Source organism: Pseudomyrmex gracilis, unplaced genomic scaffold (genome assembly GCF_002006095.1).
Source record: "Pseudomyrmex gracilis isolate BER0280 unplaced genomic scaffold, ASM200609v1 scaffold_54, whole genome shotgun sequence".
Lineage (NCBI taxonomy): Eukaryota > Metazoa > Arthropoda > Insecta > Hymenoptera > Formicidae > Pseudomyrmex > Pseudomyrmex gracilis.
The window spans coordinates 165,158-186,454 of record NW_018020638.1 but is presented as its reverse complement, the minus strand read 5'-3'; the positions used below and the strand labels follow the sequence as shown (position 1 = coordinate 186,454).

The window sequence follows — 21,297 nt, the reverse complement described above, 5'->3', positions numbered from 1 at the left end:
CCACGTATCAACGCGCCGTTGTGTGCGGTTGCTCGCTTTATAGATTTTATAAATGTCATGACCTTTTGTCGCTAATTACACGCTATGTTTTTTTTTTCTTATTTTAGTAGGAAGATAATTGGATCGACAAACCCAAAGTCTCAAAAAGATAATGTGTGTTATATTGAACTAACGTTTTCTTTGATAGAGATGTGGCTGATTAAACAAAATGAAATAGTGTATATATAGTTCGCTTCGCTTATTATTAAAAATTACGTGTTTTTATGTTTGCAAATTAAGATTCGATCTATTTTGCTATAATTTATATTAATTGCATTTATGATAATAAAATGAATAATTTTTCCATTTTTCTATTCGAGCTATACAAAATGGCCGACGGAACTGTAAAAATCCCAATATGTGACCTCTCGCATATTACAAGCAGAAAACCAATACCTCAATATAGACCGTGTGCCGCAGTCAGTGTTACGAGCTCCGCTTTCGACGCAGAGCCGTTTATGATTCGATTTGCATGTTTGATAAGATCCGCATTGCCAGGATAATGACCGTTAGACCTTAAAAGCAGCGTGTGTGACGTTAAAAACGGAAATTACGCTTACGAGCACGGATAATAATCGTTTCCTACAAAAGTTTCCTCTCCCTCTCGTTCTAGTTTCCGTAATATCCGAATCTGTCACGTTTTCAAAGTACATTTGAGCGAGTCTAGAAAAGACTCACGTTTCTGAAACTCACGTTTCAGAAAAATTTAAGAATTTTACATGTAAATTTTTAAATTGTTCTTGTCAATTTTCACATAATTATTTCAAATAATCTACCGCATGTGGATGTCTGACAGCATCTGCGCAATTACGATCGCTCGACTTTCTCTGCCTCCGCGTGACGTTTCGTGGAAAACGCAATGCGCGGCCAGCGCATCCGCGCATCTTGATAATCGACCCCGAGTCGTTGTTTCCGCCACTACCTATTTACCTACGCAACAGAAACCGCTGATCAAGTTGCGATACGACCGGAAGATAAAGGTGGATGGTCGATAGCTTTTTTGTGCGTTCTTATGCAAGAGGAAGGCCACGCGCTGTTATCTCGGCGGATCAGCGACGTTTTCGCGCGCTAATTACCCATCGTAAATGGCAAATAGCTTCGGCTATTCGAGGGTTATTCGAGAACGTGTTCGCTGATAAGGCGCGAATGTTCAAGAATTGACGCAGCAAAGATTTTCTTCGCGTCGATAAGAAGTAAATTATATTTCAAAGTTACAAGGACTGTGGCTTATTTATTTCAATGAGATTATACAATCGATTTTTTACGTGTATGTGTGTGTGTGTATGTGTGTGAAAGAAAGAGAGAGATTCAATTTTCATCACATATCAGCAATTAAGTTTTTTTATCTGTGCTCTTTTAATTGTTATAATTTTACACGTGCACGTTTGTTTTGCGAATTAAACTTGTAATGAGGTATCGAAAACCTGCATTTTTGTCCGAAACACATGTTCGTTTTCTTTCTGACAAAGTGACAGTCTCAAAGAATGCAAATTGTTGGATATCTCTGGCGCTACTTGCATATCAAGTGATTGCAAGTAATGCAATATCTTTTGACAACGTCGAATTAAAAATACGGTACCTGTCGAAGGACAAAATGGGAACGATATTTTATCGTTCTTCGATATTTTATGGTTATCTTCACGAAACCGTTTCGAAGAAAGACATTAAAATGCGCGCTCGGCGTTATCGCAGCTTAGCATAAAATTTAAAGTTTTAGCGTATCTGATATTTAAAGAAAGTTCCTCGTTGCATAAAAATCTATTATTATGAAGGAGCTTATCGCAAGCATTTGTGCCTCGAAGGGGAAAAACCGGAGGCTTCTGAAGAAAAAGACGAATTTTACTTTTGTTAGACTTCAAATTTAGTCTCTTCGAGATTCAACATTCAAAAAGCATGTGCATATTTCTAGTTTCATATAAGAGTGATGGTTAAGAAAAACTTTTCGATTTGCGCTTGTGTTTCTCTTCTTCGCACTTTAAAATTATTTCCGGAGGAGATGGGTTAATCGGAATTAATAAATTTTTCTTCTAACAAGTCGCTTTTTTATGTTAATTTTCTGTCATATCTCACGTGAATTCGGAATCCGCGGTGAGCGCGCGCGAAAAGAAAGACGCGTTCGGGTTATCGAATCAAATATCATGCCTGTGGAACTCGTTTTGCGACCCCCGGCTTGGATTTTGAGGATTTACGTATTTCCTCGTACGGTTGTGACGCGCGCCACGCAGCAGTCCCGTCGCGCGAACCAGCCGCGTCGGGCTTCTTTATTAAAGCCCAACCTCGGGGCTGCTCCCCTTGGCCCCACGTGCCCGAGCTTATCCCCGAGAGACCTTCCATCATTTTAAAGCCCGCCGTGATAAAATTAGACGGACAATTTCATCCGAAGACTTCGAATGCCGCGAATCGTACGCGGAACGCGTAGGTAGGTGACGGTTTAATTTCATGCCCCGGGGGTGATTCGACGTCCCTCGACGGGACGCGAGGACACAATGGGCGCCATGTGCCTATTGCGTTAGCAGATTGGCCGACAGAAATTCGAAATAACTCCATTACCGTCCCCACGCTCGACGGTGAAAATAGCGGAAAAAATTTTTTCCCGCGAAGACGCATCGAACGCTGACAGCTGATTAAAAGTCTAATGTACGGAAGAAAAATGTTCTTTCGAACTACGAAATGGTTACAAAGTGCTCGCTTAGAGACGCGGTATACGCACGCATGAAACATCGCGTCTCGTGTATATCCACGTGTCTCGTTTTCGCGAAACGACACTCGTTATTGCAATTGATCAACCTGAAAATGCCGCGGTGAATAAGAATGACGAGATTCATTTATATTTATAAATGTCCGGCGTCGCGCTGAGCTTTCTTGTTAGAGTTGCGAATAGAAGTGACATTTATTGAAGAAAACATTGGAGATAAACGAGAGAATACTTTGAGAGTAATCGTGATATAATCTCGCATCTCGTCGAGTGTGTGTGTGTGTGTCGATTTAATGCCGCGCGGCAATGCGGATAATAATCACTGAAAAAAGAAAGAAGTCTTACGCGTTTAACAAAAAAAAAAACCACTGAAAATGCAAGACTAACTCAAAGTAAAGTGCTTTTCACGTGATTTTCTTTTATATAAAAGTTTCCTCATATATGAAAATCCTCTAAGAAATTTCCCAGAAACGATCTGACGGTGACATTGTGCGTGTGCAATGTTAAATAAATCAATTGCGCAATTACAAACGGAATTAATTTCGAATTCCAGAACGCGCGCATTATGCACACGTGCCCGCGGGAGTAAGTATGTATGTGCAATCGACTTCGCAGTAATATATTGTGTTTCTTACAGCCGCTACATAAATCCGCGGCCAACATTGCGATAAGATGCTGGCGCGAAAAACGACGCACGAGCGAAGGAACGAAACGAACGGGCGAGCGAGTGCGCATGCATTCGCGCACGTGGAATAATAATTAGCCGTCGCCGGTGCTGATACACGTTCCACGCAAATGACGTGTCAGGTGCAGCTGTTGCGCATCGTTCCGCAATGCGGGCCGATGTACCGCTCTTTCCCGTCGACTCAATCCTCCCCTTCGCGCGCACTCTCATACCTCTCGTAAGCTGCACCGTCTTAACTTCGTTCCACCCTTTGTCTCATCGTTTCGATAATGGTCTCCCCTCGCGGCAATCCCGCGGTCCAAAAGTGCGAATCTACATGCGACGCGCGATCGCGTGCTACTTGTCATTAGACTCTCTCAACGGACTTCTAAAACGGGTTATAGCTGCGCCTATCTACATAGGTACTGTACAGCCTTTTACTACATCGCACACGCCTCTTCCACGGGATGCACTTCCTGTAGTTACGATTAAAAATCGTGCGAGAAGATATCGAATTTTCGCCGCGATAATGAACATTATCACGTACAATGATTGACATTTTTTATTCCTTGCTGAATATAAAGAAAAGTGATAAGCATGCGAGTTTGCTTGGACGTTTACAATGTTTTGTTTGTAAATCACAAAGATAATATATGTTTATAGTATCCGATTCTCTTAAATTAAATTTGTGTCTCTGACTGTGTCTGACAAGAAAATTTGCCGCAGGCGTGATCGGAAAGTGATTCTTTTTTTCGCGGAACTTTCGAGAAACACGTTCTTCGATTAAGGGGATCCGGTATATCTTGATGATCGAGATGCAGCGGGCATGACGAATACATCGTACGCCGTCGACTCCAATTATGAAGCGGCGCTACGTTCGAGTACGTCTCGATCGTGTCCGCCACTTTGAGATTCGAAAAACAGTTAGATCTTCTGATCGGATCTCGTGAGCGGCGAAGCGACCAAGAATCGCGCCGCGACCGACCGTTTTCGTGTCCAAGACTAAGCGCGGTAGAGAAGAAGAGGAAGGAGCGCGCACACAGGCAGCAACGGCATTGCGGCATAGGTCGTTCATTACCCCGTTGCCCGTAATCGAGAGGAAGGCACGGAGAGCGCGGCGCAATGAAGAAGAAGAAAAGTAAGAGACCGAAGGAAGAGAAGAGAGAAAGCGGAACGGGAGGTTAAGCGTAGCTTCCCACGGCGATTCGCGGTGGCGGCCGTCACGAATCGCATGACGACGTGACGACGACGATGGCGACTAGTCGCCGAGGACAATCCGTCTCCTTCCTCTACCTTCCCGCCCCTCGTCCTGGCCGCATCATCGACGCCACATCGCCGCGAATATCGGCAGCGAGACGGCGCGCACGGTGTGGGGAGGAAAGGAAAAAGTCTCTGGACGCTTCTAGCCTAGATCAAAACCCGTAATCACGACGTAATAATACCCGATCACGGAAGATATTGCACATTTCCCCGGAATCACTGCTATTCCCAGGGAAGATGCCCCCGTCGGGGTTGTTTGGGAGGTCTTACTGTTCCCCGACATGCGATCCCGAATTCGCCCGCTCTACACGTCTCGCCTTTCTTCTCTCTCGCTCCTCGTCTGGCCGATTCTTTCTTCGTCGGGCCGCTTCGTCGTGGATCATATTCGCTGTCTTCTTCCCGTCGGTTCTTTTTTTTTTTTGTGGAAAAATATGGTTCAAACTAAAAGTATAAATGTAAAATTGTTACTAAGTGAAGCGCGCGTATTAAGAAAAAGATAAGTATATAGACGTAAAACGAAACAACTTCAAACAAAGACGTAAAGAAATAAAGGAAGCTTCTCTCCATAACGACGAAAAAGAATGCAAATATCGCTAAAAAAATCAACTCACAAGTCACACACGTTATATCGACTAAATGTATAGAAACGAGAGTTTCACGTGGAATCTTAATAAAGTTCGCTGTGTTGTGATGCAAAATATAATCTAAATATTTAATCTAAATTAAATCAGGAAGACAGAATGAAGAGAGAAACGACAGACAAGACGGACAGACGAATGAATGAGATACGATCGGCACGGGCAATGCAGGTTTAACATTGTACGCTTTTTTACACGTCGACCGAAACTGTTTTCATTCGTGCACGGGTGAGACCCGTCGCGAGGGACCCGAGTAGGGGCCCAAGGTAGGCCGGTGGCTGGTAGCACACGTCGGCCGCGGCGGACGTAGGCGGTCAGACAATACACGGGGGGAAAGAGGGGCATGTATGGGAGGCGGGAGAGGAGACAGGGTGGAAAATGAGGTGGAAGGGTTGCCTCGAGCCAGCCGTACCATTAATCATCGGGGTAATTCCATAGATGGCTCTTTGCTGCTCGAAGGAGCGCGCGATGCATGCCAAACTTATATACCGAACATACGTTCGCCGTCGAACAATCTGCGAAAAGACAACGCGATTGTTCCCGCGTTTCTTTCGATCCCACTGTCGTGATTCCGTAGTGTTTTTTCGATAAGAAATGATGAGAAGGTAGAGGAAGGAGTGCTGTTTCGGGATGCAAAGAGATAGAGAGAGAGAGTAGAGTTTCATCCCGCGCACAGACTTTAAACAATAATTTAACTTTTGTCGTAAATGCGCAATACACGTAGATGGGATTAAAAGTTCCGCATATATCGAGAATGCTAATCTTCGTGTGCGAATAATTTATTACACTTGATTTATATGCTGACTCTCGACTTACTAAACCTGCTGCTTCTAGCGTACGCGTTATAATACACTTTCAACCTCGTTACGAGGTACACGCGACAAAACTGCCTGTCAATTTAATCGCAGACCCTTTGCCACTACCCGCGTACTCTCCACATCTCCCGAGCTGTGTATTTACGCTGCATTACGGGAATATATTAACGACACGCCAGCTATCGCTTCGCGCGTATATTAAGATAGGATCGATACAGCATACACCACCTAAGTGTTAATCGAATAACGACGAGCTAAAATAGTAGCTAATAGGACATCGGAGTTTTATGTAGATTATTATCTAACTTCGCGACCCACAGTTTATAATTAATCGGTGCCGTTTTACATCTGGATTAAAGTTCTCTTTTTTCTCATATTTTATCCCCGCTCTCTTTCATGTAATATACATGTATCTTCCGCAAAAACTATATTATATAAATCACTTTTAATTATCGTCAAACGTAAAATGAGAGACGCAATTATTATTTCGACGCGGCATTATCGCTATACAATTTTCAGAGACAATCAAATCTATTCGTTCGTAAATATTGCTAAATTCCCAAGCGACAACTCCGACCGCAGTCAACAATCGCTCGAACACGTCGTCGAACAAACGTGAAGCACGAGTTACGACCCGCGACCCAAAGTGGCGGGACAAAAATGAAAGGGAGAACGGACGGGGCAAAAAAAGGGCCCAGCTTTCGGACCCGCGGAGACACGGTGGCCACCGGGCCGTCCGAACGATGTCAGCAGTTTAATCAATGCATTTAGCCGAATTCCCGTCTGGCCCAAATAAAAGGCGAGACAAGAGGAGGTTAAGCGCAAAAAACACCGTGCGCGCGACGGGCTCGTACGGCCCTTTCTCCTTTCTCCCTTCTCCTCACGGTTCCTTTTCGCTCTTCCCCGCCGCGTCGTGACTTTTGGGACCCTAAACAACGGGCCTCACGGTTCCCGCGTCGCTCCAAAGCTCCCGAAGTCGTTTAGTATTCCGCGAGTGTATTCCTCTGTTCTCTCGCCCCCTCCTCTGTCTTTCTGTCTCTCCTTCGTCGTATCCTCGCGGGAGGAAGACTCTTCTTCGAATAACGTGTACGTCAACCACGAAGACGACTGCGAGAGACGAAAACCGGTGGCTCCACAAATCCTCTTCAAGTTGCTCTTTTCATTCACTGTTTTACTATCTACGAATCTGACCGCCGCAAAACGTTGTCTGCGCGCGACATCATCTACATTTCGTTTTCTCTATGTTAATTGATTACAACGGGTTTTATTTTATACTACCGTATATACTTAACGAAAGAGAGAGAGAGAGAGAGAGAGAGAGAGAGAGAGAGAGATTTAATTCTTGTTATTTCTTTTAATCGGATGCAATTTAAGCGATAGCAGTTTCAGATTTGACTTACAAAAGTAAACGGTTCGTATTAACTGCTGAACAACGCCTCGTACTTCAGCGCTAAAGGTTTAATCGGAAGTTTATTGGGCGACAGTCCATATTTAGTGGCGAGGATGTGCCGTGAAGTGCTTCGCGCACGTTATTCTCGAGACATAACTGCACAACTGAGTCATTGATAGTCAACGGGCCGAGCATCCTGTCCGAATCTACTATCTCGTTAAACATCTTCTAAGAGTGTGGACCCTAAGTTACCTCTCGTGAAACGTGACAAAGAAACCGGCAGAAATAAAAGAGACATATCAAGAAACACAATCTCTCGTTTTCTTCCTCTAAACTTAAAATATTTTTTTATTACAAATTGTGCGAGAATAAAATCCCACACACACACATAAGAAAAATTTTTAACTGTATTATATGTTAGATAAAACTATATTCAAGAACGTTGCGCGCGTAGTCTTATTTACGTCAAGCCTTCAATTTAGAGATGTTAACGGAAATGGAGCGTGGCCGTGCGGGTATTTCATTTATTTGCGCAATGAGAAACATCTTATTGATTTATCATTCTTTTTTTTTTCTTCTTACAGACGATGGACGCGTAAAGCCGCGGTCTGACCGCAAACTCGTTACGCCTGTCGGAAGTATAAATCAACCGCAAAGTTATTCCGCCATGCTGTCGGGAATTCCCCGTAGGGCGCCTCGCTGGAAACTGCTACCATCTTCTCGTCAGAAATATCGTTCGCGCAGGTACTGTGCACACAAGTCTCTATGTGCGATTGTGTCGTAAGCGCGATTTATAAAAAACTCTCGCGCGACAGCCCCCGCGAGAGATATTCCCGTCAAGTTTATCGTATCGTTTCGATACGACTGCAAAACATTCCGTTCGTTTTCAATTCATTTTGATTTCGTATTTATTTTATTTGTTTTTTTTATGCGTCCTCAACTTTTTAAAAAGATTGTTGAATTTCAGAATGCAAACGAAAAAATGAACAAAGTCATGCAACGCTTTTCTGTTTGTGTAACAGCAACATTCGATTTGTTTAATATAAGCTGTGGCGCCGTGAAATGGTGTCGTAATTATAATTTTAGTAATTGGGGCACATACACGTTGATATTACTGTTAACTGTATTTTCTCTTTCGATTATTTCTCGAGAAAATTGTGTGCGCATACAGGGGAAAGAAAAGATCAACGGCAAGACGCGAGAGTTGCAAATAGCGGTGCCCTCATAACATCCTGAGAATCTAATTGTAAGGTTGCCGCGCGCGAGCAGGTCGCGTTTTCTCGATAACAAAGACGTAAAGTAATGATAATGTGGTAACGACCCCGGGAGCGGTACAGTTACTCTCTCAACGCGGGACATGCGAGAAAAATAATTTCCTAACTAATAAAATCACAAGAGATAAGAGCGCGACCGCGCTTGTGTAATAAGCCCAACATTGTACCTAGACGTAATACGTAATTACCGATCCGGCGAGATCTGATAATCGTTACTGCCGGTAATTGGCACCGGCAAGAACAACATTTCTCCGATGACTCCCGTGGTCGTTTCTCACGAAGCACACCCGTGAAACGTTCGTACTTCTCGCCTCGTTCGACGGAGGGGATTTAACTTCTCTTTTCTTTTCTTTTCTTTTTTTTTTTTTTTCACCAAGAGAATATAAGACACGTCTTGATAATCCGACTGGACCAATAAGAAGAGCAAGCATAGAAGACCGAAATGTATTGCGAACGCGCGAAAGGGCGAAAACTTAGAAAAGTCGAGTTCCGAGTAAACCCGGAATCGTAGGATAATCCGAGATGATCGCCTAATAGCTTTAGGAAAGAATCGACTGGGGACGACTACTTTAAATTACCATAAGCCCCGGCTCTCCCTGGTTAACGAGCGGAAGAGACGAGACCCCAAAAGTGTTGCAACTGGCCGCCGGAATAAAGGGAACGACGAATATCAAGCGATGATGCCGTGTCCGGTATTATTTTGCAAAGAGAGTTTAACTTTCTCGTTTATAAGACGTGGAAAGATTGAAGCAAAAGTTTCTAGCGAGTCATAAAATTAATTATAACATCTCCGATAAAGTTTGGAAAAGTGCTTAATCTTCTATTTCTTCAAGAGTAGATTCTTAAAAATACTTAAAAAATACACCGGTGCGGATTTGTACACACTTTACCATGTGTGTTTACATATACAGTCACACATACATTTGTTGTTAAAATAAAAAAATAAAATATCTAATAAAAAATATCAAACTATCTATCGCATAAAATATCTGATTTTGCGCTCGGAAAGAGAAAGCGACGTCTACGATACATCCTGTGTACGCGTTTTAATTTAATTAGTTAATAAATAAATGAGCACGCGTTGACAACGATCGTGAGATTGGCCTTATTAATTGAATGCCGTAATTAAATGCACGAATGAGGGGAGCGTCCGAATAATTTTTCTCAGTTGCGTTTCAGCTCGTAATCGCGTTGAACAGATAATGCAGATCGATAGACATCGTAATGCACCGTAGACACGACAGCAAAACAACAACTTTTCAGTTGGCACTAGAGTACAGAGACTCTCTTATACGATTATATCGGCTCCCATCCTTCCGTGTGCTAAAATTATCTCTCGATTTCTTCTAATTTAACGGCGCGCGTATACGTTACGCGTGTTGCGTTCCGGCTATGCACCGCTAAAATCTAAGAGCCGCGCCTTTTTTAATTGGCTCAACAAAACAAGAGTGATTTACGGGCGCAGAAAAAAGAAAGTATCTCGTTTCTTTCACGCTTTTCCCATTGAGATAACAAATAACGAGTATTTAATATAATAATAACGCAAACGCGTCTTAATTACGCGTCTTGCGCTAATTTCTCAAGCCCGTAACCGCGCGCCAGACGGGAACTTCTTAAAAATCCGCAACGATAAGATCCTTCGTCATGAAATCAAACGGGTTGACGGCTGACTCCCCAATTTATCCTGCGAAAGAGACGTCGCGCAACTCCGCTCCTTCCGAGTCCACCGAAAGTCGTAAAAACCAAACCGGCACCCACGTAGAAACTCCGACATCACGTACAAACTATACGTAAAGGTTGAATCTTTTGTGCGCTCGCGTGTGTATTATCACGTGTGCGCATACAGTCGCCGCCACAAATAGTCCCGAGACTCTCGCGTGGCTGTTTGAAAGCCCAATTTTGTCTTAAATCACGGAAATATTAGATAAGCTTGACCCGAAAATACAGCCTGCCGCAAAACGTCTCGCGATTTTTGCGGACTACCAATTTTTGCGAAATTGGAGCGAGGACAAGACCGCTCTGTGTTGCGTAACTTCTTTCGTCGGGGTATATTATAATAGCGTGATATTTTATAATATAGCGTATCCTCTTCTTCTTCTTTTTTTTGCAGCTCTCTGTATTTGTTTGTAACTCGATTTATCTAATTGTACATTATTTGTATTTATTTTATTTTTATTTATTAGCCAATGTTTAAACATAAATTCAAAAGTGTATCATATCTTTTTTCAATTTGTAAAAGAGATCTCTAGGCTACTACTTTATTTGGGTTCTTATTCGCGGTTGGGACTGTACCATACACACGTGGAGGTTCTGGTGTACGTGCCCGTCGTCCATCCGTCCGTCATGAGTGCGTGCGCGAACGTCCGGGATCGTCGGAGGATGCTTGCTCGCTTTGCTCGATCATGGGACAAAAGTCGAGCCTACGTCTCGTGGGAACGTAGAAGTCACGCTCGTTCAAAACCCATGCGCTGCGTTGCACGTATTAAGCGAGCACGAGGGGTTTTACTTTTTATAAATCGCACTCGAGAGATACGGCTACAAAAATATATAATTCCAAAATGCCACGAAATAGTCTCTGAAGTTATCGATATTGTGTTGAAATTAATTTCCACAGTATGTTTATAAGTAAAAAAAAAATCCCAACTTGATTTTGCAAAGACATATTTAATTATAACTTCAATTGCAATTAAAGTTGACACTCTTGACAAGCTTTCGTATATACTGATTTTCGGATAATGTTGTATGCAACTTCTTTATATCATGTAATTATTAAGCGTTGAAACTTTTATCGCGCGCGTAATTGCCAATTAAAATCTTATAAGCTCGATCGAACCATTTACGGAGACACGCGCAATAAAACGGACGCACTTGCGTTGTTGCTATAAATTTATTATTAAAATCAATTATCTGGTTTCTGTGTAATAATAATAAATAATTCTATATATTATAATTGCTTGTAATAAAAATGACAATAATGACAATTGATACGTACTCAATGTCATTTTATGTTTCTCTAATCGCGTTTGCTTTGCTTTCACTCTCATGCGGATATCATTACAGCGCGCGCATCAAAGCGTGCGAGAAGCGCTTTTATCATTTATCTCGCGATTTGTGAAAGTATTTCGCACTACTACTAGAAAATCATGCGGGTAACAGAAATACCAAAGGCGTTTAAATCGCATCGCTTATAGCCGCTTCGTTGGTCAGCTGCGTCTCTCTCGCCGTTTGGATGTGCACAACCTGACACCGGTGCACCTGTCCGTCCGTGGCAGCGCGCAGGTTGCCCCGTTTTATAGGATGCTACTTTCTCTATCGCCAATCTATCAAATTGGCCCGGCAGATAAGGAATTAAAGGGGGAGAGAGGAAAGTGGTCGTGGGTTAAAAGCGTCCGTGACGGGACACCCCGGCTGTTATTTGGTCAGCGTCACCCTTGTCTCGTACTCGGAATTTTACGACTCTTCAGCCCGCTATCACCTGCTGCTCGATACCTTCGAGCGCAGTCTAACCCGATGCTTAAGCTATCATCGCTCGGTCAAAGATTACTTTGCGCGATACGCGCGTTTCCGTGATTTTGGTTGTAAAAATTGAACATAAATAAAGTTCATAAATTTTGCAGACGAGACAAGCTTCTTATATATTGCGCAACGAGCGTCTCTTTTATAGTCGTTCGCGCACACCTTGCTTCCTCGCGCTCGTGCAAGAGAACATTTGAGCACACAATTCGAGACACTTGCGGATATTCGCCGAAAGAACGAAAAGTAAAGACGGCGGCATCCGGAGAAAACGGAAACGCGCAACGTGGGATAATACCTTGATTACTTTGATAATTCGAAACGCGGCGCGTTTTATCGAAAAATCATAAAGCAATTAATAACGTTCATTAGAGACGACCGGCGTGCGTGATAATAATTCCGTTTGATAGGTAATTAGACGAGAGGGAGCGAGTAATTGCGTTAATTGAGACCGAGACCGAGCGCACGTTGCGCAAAGCTTGGTTAGATATATGGAACCGTTCCACACGCACGCCGCAGCCCGTAATCGCTCTAATCGCGGTTCTTCTTGCTGGAAATACCTCGCCTTTGGGCCTCGTTCTAGAACCCTTTCGCTCGCGCGCGCGGCGCTTTTCTTTCTTCCTGCGAAAGTCACGCGAAAGAAAAAAGGTTACCTGCCGGCGTTTCATGAAGATTGCTAACTCTTGCGCCTAGCAACCCGCAACAACTAATAATCGCTAACGACTTCTGACGTGATCCGTAACTTTTCCGTTAAATTAATCTCCGCGAAAAACTAATAAGAAAAATAATATTATATCATATCAACAGTTTTTGTGTTTTCTTATTAAACTTTTAACAACAAAATATATTAAAACTTTGTGTTTTTGTCGTCTTGGAATTATCGTCGATATATCGAACCGGTAGACGTGCGATAAACGACGACTGTCAAGACCGTCCTCGCGTATTTCCGTTTCCCAACTGCTTCTCTCGGAGTAGACCATAAGTCGCATTCACGTTTTCGACGACGCCGAAGTTCGTATATGTATTTATACATAATGTAGAATCGCCCGGCGCGGTGCGTAGATACTTATAACAGCGACATCCTGGACATCTGCCGACCTCGAGACCCTTGGTCTCTTCATCTTGGCCTTCCAGTATCTTCTTTTTTTTTTTTTCTTTCTTTCCGGAGAATGTCGCGCAATAAAGCCGCCACCGTCGGTATAATACGGCAGTAAGCCTCTACCGATATTTGCCATTTTATGTAACGTTTACTTGCGCGACGTGTCTCATATTAAACAAACGCGAAAGCTACGAGTATAGGTACGTGTCGCGCGGAACACATGAAATTTTGTTTCCAAACGTATCTGCTCGCTTTTTCTTCTTATTTCATTTTGCGTTTATTAGAACAAAAAACGTAGTTTTTTTTACATCTAATTCTGTTATTTCTTGCGTGTAAAAATATGTGTAACATCGAAGAAAAAAACAAGATTCCCTGTCGAAGGAATCAGAACGAGCGTCACGCGGGAAATCGTCGTAACGTCAATTCACAGACTAGAAAGAATCGTGGAAGAAAAAAAATTTCGCGCGTTTGCACAATCGGAAATCGCCATGACTTAATTCGTTCGTGAATGAACGTAACACGTGCGCCGAAACCGAGATATCGTGACGCGAATCTAATGAATCTCTGAGAGCGACGGTAACGATCCGAAGTATGTTAATGTCGGCCAAATGGGATTAACGAAAACACCGTAATTTACATTCCGATGTCGGTGTGTTGCGTCGTGCGGACCTTAGAGCAGTTAGACGTAATCGACGTCTAGCGCGGAGCCGCCAATACCGAGAAGGGAATATATTAGCGTGAACGTCACGTCGCGCCTCGATTTGGCGTCTGCTAATCACGCGCAATTAATTAATGCTCGCAAGATAATTCGTCTCGCGTCGACGCATTTATATGTATACATAATATTGCACGCTCTATAAAATTTTCGAGCGGTTATTAACGACCGCGTGAGCGCACGTTGGGCACAACCGTTTACGCAAGTATTAATTACCGGAATTATAATATTCGACTATTTAAGCCCGAGATACGGCTCGGCGCGCGCACATAATCCGCGCTCCTCCGCAATTTGTACAATGCAAATTTCTATCCCGCGAGCGGCCACTTATTAATACTCTACTCGGAAGAAGGGGAAGAAACAACAACACGAGACGCGACAATAGTTCCCTTCTTTTTCTTCCTCTTCTTATACGCGTATAATGTTTACACGCGCATCATTCATCAGAATCATCGTTAACGAGAACATAAATATGCATTCGGTACGTCTTCGCGTACACGCCGCCTTCTTGTTGCCGCCAAAATGAATCCACGTGACGATTTAACGCCCCAGTTAGAAATTCTAATCTGTATAATTAAATAAATGACTCTCGTGCTCAACTTACAAATTACCGCATTAAAATTTTCCGCATGAAAAATGTTGAAAATTCGAGTACGTGATGTTTAACAAAGAGCGTTATTACGTTTTCTTGTAACCCGTGTTGTTTTTACTCCGTGATACCGAACATTACATAGTTGTTGCGCACGTCTCAACGACTATTTAATGCTCAACTTATCTTAGCGAATACAAAATCGCGCACGCATAGTTTGTCGTTTATTTTATCCTATCGCGGTTTGTCACAAGAGACGATTTGCGAACAAAGCGATGAAAAATTGCAGACGAATTCGCGATAGTTGCGGTTTGAAGAAAAGAATTTTTCGAAAAGAGCAACGAGCACACGAGCACCGGCCGGTCCCGTTCGCGGTCGGGAAAAAAAAGTCGACAGCGAAACGTAGGTCGCGTAGGTGCGGAGTATTCCGGCGTTCATTAATTTTGTACCGTTGTCACCGGGAGAAACATGCGTATTCATGAGACACACCGAGGCTTATAAACGTCGGGCTATTAGTGATACGATTAAAATGTGCATTTCTCGAGCGTTGTTTTAAACGCAACCCCCGACCCGTGACTCCGCCCGCCCGCCCGGTCGCGCGCGCACCTATTTCATGTACACGATATTTTATTTCGGTTGCTGTGTGTCCCCCCGCGTGCAACGTGCGGTTTTATCTACCGGAAGAAATAATAATGCAACCGCATCGCCTCCCGCGGCGGTTTGCGTAGCGCGTTTTGCGTTGCGTCGCGCGCCGCCAATTAATTTCGGTCTTCGGGTTTTTCGCCCGGTTATCACGAGCGACGCGTGCGACATATATATCGGAAACGTGGAATTGCAATTTTGTTACATATCTAACGTGAGACAAGCCACGCAACTCGAAACGATGACACACTGCACGGAAAACGTATTTTCGAGCAACTAAAGCGAACGATATGAAAAGAGAAAACAATAGTAGTAATTTTTTTTTTTAATTATTGTCTAAATTATTTTCTTACTATTAAGAAAGTCGAATAGAAGATTGGATTTACGCATTTGTGTCAATATATCATTCATATGTGTTGTACCATTGCAAATATATTGTAACATTCTCAAACCGCGTTATCAGTTTCCATCTCATACAAAGACACCAATTTAACGTCACCGCAGCGTCGGGAGATTCGTTCGAAGCGTTTCGCTAGAGAAAAAAGGAAGTAAAGCCACAGTGATACACCGTGTATAAATCTTTTCCCCGAAACCCCCCTTTCTCTGGTCTTTCGCGAACAAGCCAGCTCGAAAAACGAAACGCGCTCGCATGGAGATCGGCGCGCACATATATGTATATCCGCGCTGCTGCATCGCGAACACGGAGAAATACGCGAGCGTTCGTCGCGTATCCTCCCTGCATTCTCTCTCTCTCTCTCTCTTTCTCTCTCCACCCGCGCATCGCTCGCAAAACGGATGCATTTCGGATGCAGCTGCGAGTTCGTTAGAGCGTCTAACGCGGGTGCGCGAGTCCGACCGAATTGTTTATGCGTTGTGACGTCGGCGTCGGCGGCGGCGGCCGGTCGTCCGTCGTCCGGTCGGGGTGGAGTCCGCGCAACACATCGTCCGATATAGCATGTATTTATGTGTGTGTGTATATGTGTATATATATATATGTATATATATGTATATATATATATATATATATATTTTGCGCAGGAAGAGCGCGCATACGCGTATCAGAGAGCGATGAATATGCATACCTTAATTCGCGGGGCTAATTGAATAATTTGTAAAACGCGCCGAGCCGGTCCGGGCCGCGACCTTTTTGCATTCCCCTCTGGACGTGTTCCCCGTGCCTCGCGTTGCCTTGCCCGCCGACAGGACGAACGCCGACGGAATGATATCCTTACCCCAAACTGGAAGGTAAGGCATGCCGCCGGATAGCTCGTCTAAAATGCGGTTTGGCACTCGCTCAGCTGTTGCGAGGAACGCCACCGCCGCGATCCTGCGCCTCGTGAATCACCTCGGGCGAGCATACCGCACGAAGGCTCTAACTTTATCCGAAATGTCATCGAGCCTAATTACAAGCTGCGTAGACATCAGTGAGATATAAATGAACGCGTAAATGAAATAACGCGATGATTTTATTCTAATAGAATATTAATTGTTTTTGGTTAGAAGAAACATGTATCTTTCAAGATCGCTTTTCGCAAGCGCCATTAAGAAATTAGCATTCCTACGGTCATTAATCTTCGTAATGATTTAGCGGGTTAGGTGAAGTTAAGCGTTTTCGCGGATTACTGAAAGTAACGCGAAGGCCGCGCGTGTACGTACAAGTCTCGCATTATGCTAATGCACGAACTGCGAAAAAGGAAACTGGATTGCTCGCCGTTACGTGCAAGGATCAAGAGAGACGCCGTCAATCAAATTTTGGCAATGACAAATTTGGCTTTAAAGGACGAATCGATCGCGTTAATGTTCGCTCATCAAAATTTCAACTTCGGCGAGAGTCGACGTTTCGGCGAGGCAGTGATGCCTCGTGTGGGCCCACAGTCCTCTCCTCCGCTTCTCCCTCCTCCCTCCGTCAGCTCCCCGTAAATCGGCCCAAGGCCCTCCTTACTTATGCGATGCGTGCCTTCGTCGGCGTACATCACTGCCAGCTAGCGTTTTTACGGGGCACGATGCGAGCAAGAATACGATTACGCGCGTTAACATTCTCGGAATATCCACTTGTCCACCGTGGCCAAGGATCCGTTGCCGGCGCCATGCTACATTTTTTTCATGCCGCGAAATAACAACGGGATGTGAATCAAGGTGAGTCGATTAACTTGGTAACGAGTTAATTATATCCTCTCGAATTCTCTCCGCCCGCGAATATCGCGGGGCGTGAAATCACCGAGAAGTACAGTTAAAAAAAAAAAAAAAAAAGTAGAAATTTAAATGCGGACTATTTCTGTTTACGATGCTATTATTTTTGGGAAACGTTCTTGACACATATATAATGTTATTGATACAAAATAGAATCTTTATTTTAATGTAAGTTTGATTTACAGATTTTACAAATTTTTTTATTAAAAAAAAACTTATTAATAACATTAAGTTTGTGTCCGAGTTTTTATTGATATTTTTAACTCATAGATTGTTTGAAATAAAAAATTCAGTTTGTTAACGAACGACGAGATTCCGCGGATTCTCGGAGAAGCAAAATTCCCGATGAGAGTAAACACGAATGGCGAAGTCGAACGGTTGCATCTCGTCGAACTTCCGACGACAGGAGGTAACACAGCTGAAATCTCACGGCGTGGGAGGAAATCAGCCGTACGATTGCCGATTTAACGACAAAGGGCGCGCGATCTCCAAGAGATTCAAAGTTTTGGATGTCGTATGAAAGCTTTCCTAGAGACGCGCCAAAGACCGCCGGCGAATCTCTTTGCTCTATTTTGAACTGTCTCCTGGTCCTTCTCTCTCTCTTTCTCTCCTTCTCTTTCCTTCTCTGCCCTGTTTTCTTCCTCTCCGTCCCATTCCCTGTGTCTCTCTCTCTACCTCCCCATCACTCATTCCCGAAGGGAAGAGAGACGTAAGCCTGGCAGAGGGCCTTTGATCCTCCGCACTCGGTGTCGGCAAACAGGAGCTTCGCTGGTGAACGCAGCCACCGCGCTTTAATACCTCATGCAAATTTCAGGAAAAGGGCACCCCTCGTGCCTTCCCCCTTTCGGGGGCCCCCACGCGCCACGTCCCGCGCGCACTCATCCGCCTCCTTCGTCGCCTCGTACTCCTCCACAACGGTGATAACCCGCTATATTGCTTTTCGAACAAATCGCTATCCGGCCTGCCACGGGAAACGCACCGATCGAAGCGTCTGCCGGAAAAATTTTGAAATTCCCGTTGGAATGTATCGTCCGCCCCGACATCGCGCTATTGCGGGAAAATATAATATAAACTCCACATAAAAAGCACAAAAAAAAATATTTTACATTATATAATACTTTATAATTATATATTATTAGTGTCTTTGCATTTCGTATTTTTTTTTAACACACAGTTATATCTTTCTTTATATTTTTAAACAATCATATCTTTCGAAGAGATTCTAAACTCTTTTACATACTTTTTAAACTTTTTCGAACAAAAAAGAGCCTCTTTTTCCGTCACTCTCCCTCGTTCATTTCTCCATTACCAACATATTTCTTTGGTATCGCCGCGCGTGACTTCCAATTGTATCCGCTCTCTTTGTCCCCTCATTGGCCGATATACATACAATGCAGTATAGTGCAACGTCAGATCAGACATATGTAGGTGCGACCGAATCTTTTCTTCCCTTTTTGAGGTTCGCGAGAGGCGCGCGATGAAATTTATGTTACGTAGATTACAGGCAATCACGACTTCGTCATTTTTGCGCGAAATGCGCAACATAAATCTTTGAAATTTTATTAATTTTCAACTAAGATTAGACAGTTACTGTCTGTGACAATTACTATCTATGTGAAGAAAATTTATGAGAGAGATGCAAAAAAACAGATTTCAAACTCCGGACATTGACAGCTCGAGTAGAAAATCTTCAAATTACTCTAGAAGGATTTTGAAAAATCACTTATTGTTAATTTTATTTATTTAAATAAAAACAAATGTATAATTACAGTAAGGATAAGATTAAACAAAAGCATTTCGCGTTGTAATTCTGTTATTACGCGACGATTTAGTGGAATTATCGAGTTTAAAATTACCCCTATTTTGTCGGACTGTAACATTCCGCTCTGGCAGAAGTTGCAGACGTGTGCCCTCGAGGGTGATTTTGAGGTTTCGGTGGTTTGGGAAGCGGCCATCGGCGAGTACAGCACGGATACGTTATGTCTATATATTTGTCTACGCGCTCATGCCCCCCAAAATCGTCGGTCTCGACCAACGAACCGCGTAATCCTTGACGAGAGAATCTCGTCAATCACGTCCCCGTGACGCAGTGGACGAATCGATACGAATTCACCCGCGGCTATCGCGATAGTCGCGATTCTCATTCTCGATTCTCCCGTCACGACCGCGCGGCTCACGACCGAAATCGATTTTTGTTTTCGCCGAGAGACTTCGATTGTTCGAGTAATCGCTAGCTTTCTCCGCGAAAGATTCATCTCGTGATTGCACAAGTCGGCGATTTAATCGATGAGAAATGATTATAGCGCGACTCTTATCGTGTACTTTGCATAAGCAGATACGAAGAAATATGCGTGACACTTATTTTGCTAAATTGATCAGCTTCAGTGTGAAAATTGATAAAAAAAACCTTTAGATACTAAATACGGTGAAGATAAGATACTTCGTAGATAAGAAGATATTTTTTTCTCAGCTTTAACAACATTGAAATTTTTAATTTTTTCATGTATTTGCGTCCCCGATGCGACTACGGTGTCTCTCTTGAACTTATCAAAGTCAAAAGCAAATCTCTCAGCATAATAATTTACAAACTCGCTTTTGACTCGTTCAGTTTTGAGGGCACAAAGTCAAACCGACGTTGACGTAGTTTCACGGCGCATCGCCGCGCAAGTTTCTCCGCTAAGCTTTGCACGTGCAAGAGACCGGCTCCACGAGCGAGAGCGACGGGAGAGAGGATCCCTCTCTGGAGGAGGTGTCTGCTGGACCAAGGCAGGTACCAGTCAGAAGGGTACCGGAGGATACCAGACACCGGGAGAGGAAGCATGGAGTCCTCTTTTGAGAGCGGGTACCTTTTTTGTTCCGCGATATGGTCCGGGGAATGTCATCCAATGAGGGTGAAGTAAAGGGAAAACAAGTAAAATAATGATAAAAGGCGGAGCCCGCGGCGTGATTTGATTGGTCGAGATATCGCCGGCGTTCGGAGTCACAACCCGAGGAAGAAGAGGGGGTTGTCCTCTCTCTCTCTTTCTCTCTCTCTCTCTCTCTCTCTCTCTCTCTCTCTCTCTCTCTCTCTCTCTTCTCTCCTCTCTCTACGTCTCTTATCTCTGTCTCACCCTGACGCTCAACGTTGTCTCTGTCTGTGCGGCCTCTCGCCTTCCTCTCACCGTTTCCCTTTACCACACCTTCGCCGCCGCCGCCGACGTCGCGCTGATACTCTCTTCGTTTCCCTCTCCCGCTTACGTCTGGTACCCTCTTTATATCCTCCTCTTCTTCCTTCGTCCCGTACGTAGAGGCACATACACGCGTACGTGGAGGTTACTTTATTCTCCTCTCTCCGTAGGTCCATGGTCCACGATCGTATCCTGGCTCTGGCAGGAGCATCGGTTTTCTCCCCCCACCTTCTCGTGACCGCCCTCCTTTCTCTTTTCCTCGTGCTCTCTTTCGTCGTCGTTTTCTTCTTCTTCGTATTCTTCTTCTTTTACTTTCCCGGTCTTCTTCCCTTGCTCGTCGTCGTCGTCGTCGTCGTCGTCGTTTACTCGGACGAGCTTGAGTACGCCACATGTCGTATAAGTACGTGCGCGGACGGTCTACCGTATTTAAGTGAAATATAGATTCGCTACGATCCCGATAACTCTCGAGAAAGAAACGTCGGGCATGGAATAATGTCGTCTTACGAGAGTCGCTGAGAGAGCCTCGCGATACGTTCCGCGAAACATAACATAAAGGATAGAATTAAATAAGTATCACGCGTCAGTAAATTGACAGAAACAGCGAACG

General features: G+C 43.9%; 1 long non-coding RNA gene across 2 annotated transcripts in view; it reads left to right on the top strand.

The window, feature by feature from the left end:
* LOC109853754 overlaps window positions 1-21,297 on the top strand; it is a 138,874-nt gene that overhangs the window by 80,853 nt on the left and 36,724 nt on the right. For both annotated transcript variants that reach the window (XR_002250146.1, XR_002250147.1), the window contains exon 2: window positions 8,086-8,245. This is a non-coding gene — a long non-coding RNA (uncharacterized LOC109853754). The remainder of the gene's footprint in view (window positions 1-8,085; window positions 8,246-21,297) is intronic.